The 6,080-nt window shown below is 35.1% G+C and overlaps 1 long non-coding RNA gene across 1 annotated transcript; it reads right to left on the bottom strand.

Annotated features, from left to right (window-relative positions):
* Window positions 1-671: 671 nt before the first annotated feature.
* On the bottom strand, window positions 672-5,454 carry LOC139827632 (uncharacterized). Its single transcript, XR_011738511.1, has 4 exons — window positions 5,262-5,454; window positions 4,747-4,945; window positions 2,130-2,206; window positions 672-733 (listed from the first exon to the last, which is right to left on the bottom strand). It is a non-coding gene; the product is annotated as an uncharacterized lncRNA (long non-coding RNA).
* Between the last annotated feature and the right edge of the window lie 626 nt (window positions 5,455-6,080).

Genomic DNA, 6,080 nt, shown 5'->3' with positions numbered 1-6,080 from the left:
GTTACCAAGAGTTCAGTGTTGTATCCAGTTGTATCCAATTTAAACACTCAACAATATCAAACAGGAGTCTGAAGCTGCTTCTGTGCAATATAAGGGACCTAACATAATTTAAATGGCATAAAAATTAATTAATATAACAATTCTTTATGCAGTTAAGATTTAAATGCTCAATATTTAGCAGCTTTCTTCCTTATTTTTTGTGTGTAGTATAATAATATCCTCTGTTGTTTCAAGACCAAGAGAATACATTTTAGTCACCTGTTTCACTTGTAAGTGTCAACTTCATATATATATATATATATATAAGAATACTGTGGCAAGCATTTATTCTCTTTTTTTTTTAATTAAAAAAAAAAAAATAAAAAGCCTGGGGCAAGTCCTAGCACAGTGTGTCAAGTTTCAGCCAAGAGCAAATGTTTATGTCTGCATGCCACTTTAAGAAGTCATAAAGATTGAATTTGGAAGACGTCTGGGGCCACCTAGTGGAATTTTAGGTAAAACCATGTAAAGCCTGGTGTTCATGTACATGAAATTCAGTTTGCCAGGAAAAGGTGACCCACTCTTCATTTTAACTTTTTTTTCCTCAAATATACAAGGTAAGTTGACACAACTTTTGTTGGCAAAGTTTAAGGGGAAAAAAAAATAAAAAGATTATTATCCAAAGAACTTGCTGTTAATGTAAAATACAAAACTGAAGAATGATCCTCTGAGGAAAGATTTAGAAATCTCGTCCCTAGAAACATATAAATCCATGGTAGACAAGGAAAATATATTGTATAGTGTAATTCATAGAAGCAACAGCAGTTATGTACCTGACTAAAACAATCTTCTTCATCTGCAAATTCTGTTATTTAAATTTTCCAATGGAAGATATACAGAATTCAAGAATTATTCTATCAAATAAGCACATGCTTCCTTTCCTTGAACAAGCAATTCAGATCATATGTCAGAGATATTCTTCTATTTATATTTTTTACCTTAAATCTTGATTTTGACATTGGAATCATGTGTGATTTCTTCAATACAGAAAAACTGAATATTCCAACATTAGGCTGATGGTAACATTTCATACACTGTATCTACACTCTGAGAATTACCTTAGCTTTGTATTTACTTCTGGGTGCAATTTAAACACTATTTGCTTTAACGTGCAAACCTTTCTATAGGATTTATCATTATTATTTCAAAGATCTCCACAATACAGTCCCAGATAAGTTCATACAAAGCTTTGAGATTACAGTCTACTTACACAGAGGGAGAATATAAACCATTATCAGTGTTGTCTGCAAGCTTTTCCATTAAGTAAATCCTAACATGAAGCATGGAGAAGTAAGGTATTATTACCTCTTCTGTTTCATATCCAACACTTCACTCCCCCGTTCTCACGCAGTTGGACTGTTGTGATCTTCCCGTGTGGGAAGTATCACAACTCCAAAAGGTGGCTTTGCTTGAATTTTGTTATACACGTTACTTGAGTAATGGAACTTCTTGTAAGAACTGTAGCCATAGTACGTTTTTTCATATACTCGGGCAGGGTGACCAAAGGTATATGAAAGATAAATGTGAATTATTGTTCTGGTTTATTATTCATGTTTATTATAGGAAGTTTATGGAATACAGGCCAGAAGTCCATAGGAAATCAGGCTTCATTAGCAGTTCATGGGATTAGCTACTCAAAGTTGCCATTCTCAGCTCTCCACTGTTTGAAATCTGTGATGCTTTGTGATTCTGAGATTTTTGTTCCTGAATGATTCTTGGATTAAGAGTCATTTTACCATATTTTCTATGATGTATACATGTTGTATCATATCACTTTTCCAAATACAATATAATGCTTTTTATTTCATCAGCATAAAAGTTATGCATTACAATACATTGTCACTCTCAACTTCTTTCCTTCCTTAAGAATACTTCGAAAAAATTAAACCTACTGTCATGCCATACAAATTTAATGTAAGTGTATGGTATCTAAATCAAGATAGAAATTGACCATTTCAAATCACATCTGCTTAACCAGAGTTTCACTACATTCAGCTTTTAACTGAACATAGACATTTGAGAATTTGTTTATACTGTTAGAGTAGAAAACTTGAAACCAAAAGTAAATGTCTGATTTATAACATACTTACTTGATATTATGTGGCTTATTGTAGGTAAATTGCCATCTGGAAGGCACACGGATAGTACTATGAATTATTGGATTAATCTGCAGAAAAAATAAATCATACATCATTAGCTGATGCAAGATGTTTAAAATATTTTCTTCTCAGAAGCATTCCTTAAATGTAAACACTAGTTCCACTTTCAAATACTGTCTTTGTTCAGTGCAATATGTTACTTGCCAGTATTTCAAAAATCTGGTATACTTGAGGAATCCCAAGGTTTTCACTGTTACTTATCTTCTGTCCTCAAAAACCTGTGCTATGCTCATTCACCACTTATCCAAAAGACTTTTCTGTTCTGAAGTGGCTGACCCAATTTAATCAATCAGAGAAGTTTCTGTCAAATGGCCTGATAAGCTCTTCCCCCCTGCCTCCATAGCGCTTTCAATACTTGCTAAGGCAAGAAGTGAAAAACTGAGACTTGGAATCAAAACCAAATCCAAACCAGGATAAACAGCAGAACATTTACGGTGAGTAGGCCAGTAACTGTAAAACCTGTTTTCCCCAGCTTCTCTCCCATATAAAGCATGTCCGTAGATGCTAAAGCTGCAAATGCTACATGAGAGAGGAGGAGGAAAAAAAAAAAAAAAAAAAAAAGTGAAAAATCTGTGAGAATCAGCAAATGTATAAGGCAAGGAATTCATTAGACGTAAAAATCTATGATTTCTCTTTCAATGTTCATGTTGTATTTAGCCTTGAATCAGCCTCACTAGTTGTATCTATACCTGTAAGCAAAAAAGGTCCAGGGACCGGACGGCACAAAACACAGAATGGCTTATAGCCACACCTGAACACTCTTCATAGGAAGTTCTGTCCTCCCCATAGCAAATGTTAACCTCAAAACAAGGACACTGTTTGAAACAGTGCCAAATGACATTTGCCAAAAATGTGTCAGGGACTACATTAACAGATGGGAAATTTTATTCTATCACTTGTCAGTCTTCGGGACCAAGTCCTAGCCCTGGCCATGTTATTGTAGTACTAAGGTGGCCACTGAGTGTTGTCACAGTTCTATTAATAGGCGGAGTTTTGTTTTTCCATTAATCCTCTAGTTTCCATTATGGCTACCATTTTTCTAGCTTTAAATAATGTTTGTGGAGCACAAGAAAACTCTTAAACCAGTCAAATATTGCAACACAATTTATCATGAAATCCTGGTCCCACAGGCATCAACAAAAGAACATGTTACATTTACACTAGTGAATGAAACAGTGACAATACCTATTTCACAGCCCCAAAACCACATAGAATAATCTGCCTAGTCCACAATGTTAAGCTTACTTAGTCTACTGAACAAGATTCATGCCTATCGAGAATGGTCTCTGGTCTACACTGACTTCCAAACTGTGACTGGGAATTGGAGTAGGAACTGGTACAAGCCAAAAGCATGTCACAGTACAAATAACTGTTTCAATACCCAAACATATTCTAGGAGACTGTTTAATGTACTAATAAAGATGCAGCCAAAGAGAAACATACTATGCTGCTGTGGAGTATAACTATTGCCTAGAGATCTCTTTCTGTTCCTGGTCTCATTTCAATGGAAGAGAAGGTACAAGAAGGGGAGAACAATGAACACCTACATCTCATCACGACACACAGACAGGACACAGCTGGAGTGACCACCCCAACCCAAGAACCAGTGTTCCCAGATACTTAAGACATCCGCTCTATAATCATTTAGATCCGGTCTCTTTCAGTCTATGTGCATGAACTCACAATTTAGCTCTAAATATGATTTGAAAGATAAATAATAATAAACTACAGAAAAAGTGTCACTTCCAGAGTCATATTTTGTAAATCCTCTCTATTGACAAAGCAATCTTATAAGGTACATCACGAACAACTGTACAAAGCAAAACACTACTGTTTAAATGAGATCCAGATGTTTGTTTCATTAAAATAGCTTTGATAATACAGATCAAATAATATAAGTTTACTGGCGGGTTTTTTATTCACAGTAATTAAAATGTTAATTTAAAAAAGTATTACTATGGCATTTTATAAACTTGTAGTTTAGTAATTTTTATCAAGTGTGTATCAAGGCAAGAACCAAAATTTCAATAAATATATTTTTTATATCAAAGTTGCTTGGGAGTAACTTATTTATTCACTTATTTATGCTCAGTAAGAATGGTACACATTTAGTGAAGCCAGCAGACTAGCCTGGTTCATTTTCACTGTATTTTATGATGAAAGCAATGGCAAAGGCAGAAAATAACTACCATAAATCTCTACTTCAAATCAAAATCCAATTATAATTCAAAATGTAGAAAATTAACAAAGGCCTTTCCCATTTGTTACAAATCCAATCCTGTTTGCCTTCAGTGCCATTTCAGAGGATGCAAAGATCTCATTCAGAATGATAATGACAAGCTAAGCATGCCCAAAGGAACTCCGTATTCTGTGTGACCAAGCTTTACTACATTTAGGTTTACAATCTATGACATCTACATTGCGATTTTGAATGTTTCTTACCCTCTGTAGCAGTTCAAATCCAAATAAGCTAACTTAACACCTGTGTGATCTAGGTCAGTCTCTTTGACTTCACACTAGGACATAAAAATAGGAAAGACTTACTTACCTGGCATCAGCTTCAGGTGAGAGATGAAAACCATCCAAGATCAGATAAGAAAGAAAAAAAATCTTCTTTACAGTGAGAGGCGGGGTTTGGACGAGGTGACCTCCAGAGGTCCCCTCCAGTCTCAAGAGTTCTGTGACTGTGTGATTAATCATTAAACATCATCTACAGTTTACACTGTCTGAACTTCTACTTGTACAGCCTACAGCAAAGAATGCAGAAGAGTAATAATCACTCTTAATTCCTAAAAATACAGAAAATATTTATTGCCGGTAAAGTGATGTTTAAATAGTTACAAAGCATGGAAAAAACTCAATACAAACTTCAAGAGTAATATTATCTTTGTATACAAATTTTTACATAATGAATCTCAGGTAAATTGATATTGTCATCATATCATATTCTTCCCTCAAATAGCATATTTTAACTGATAAACATAAATTATACATGCATAAAGTAATGAATGGTTATTTTTTCATAGTAATTTAAACAGGCACTATTCATAATTAAACACTTACTGTCATTTCTTTCCTTTTCCCCTCAGGCTTTTTAACTCCCATTTTAATGTAACTGTAGAAGAAAAAAAGATACAGTAGGTAAAACTTGTTCATTTGTGTCCAAATGTAACAGACAGTCTAAAAATACTTTGGCCTCACTGTGAAATCCTTAACTGAGGATTAAGAGAGACCCTAAAAAGGACACGGGTACCATCGCTTCAATTTACCAGAACTGGAAACTAAATGTTACACACTCACCCTACCAGAGAATATAAACTACTGTCAGGTGTAAGGCTCCCCATGTTTGGAGGCTTTAAAACACTTCAAAAGGGTTACTCAGAAACCTCACTCCTTGACCAGGAATTGCCTGCAGAGAGCCAGCAAGAGATAGATGCTAGCCACAGGTAACTGTATGAAATACACTTACACAAAATAATTTACGGAGACAAGGAGAGAGAATGCCCTCTATCAGCTCTCAGTCCTGATGCCAAAACTGTCCCTGAGGACTGCTGTACATCTTCTCATGACTGCAGGTAGTGATGGCAACACCCATCTTCAACACAGCAGCCTGAGGACTAACATACTGGCACAGAATAAGTGTTATTTAAGTCCTGGTCTACAAGGTATTTTTGTGATGCATGTTCTGTTGTATTCCATTTGTATGTGTAAGTAAGTATATAGAGAAGGAGTTTTGTGGTTGGATTTACTCCACAGTTCCAGTACAGATTTCTGTAAGTGGTCAGTTAAAAACTGATATTTGAAACGGTTTTGGCTGTCTAAACAGGCTGATCCTTGGAGGTACTACAATCTGCCACCTTATTTTTCAATGAAATCTAACCA

Source organism: Patagioenas fasciata, chromosome 3 (assembly GCF_037038585.1).
Source record: "Patagioenas fasciata isolate bPatFas1 chromosome 3, bPatFas1.hap1, whole genome shotgun sequence".
NCBI lineage: Eukaryota > Metazoa > Chordata > Aves > Columbiformes > Columbidae > Patagioenas > Patagioenas fasciata.
This window is presented reverse-complemented; position numbering and strand designations above follow the sequence as displayed.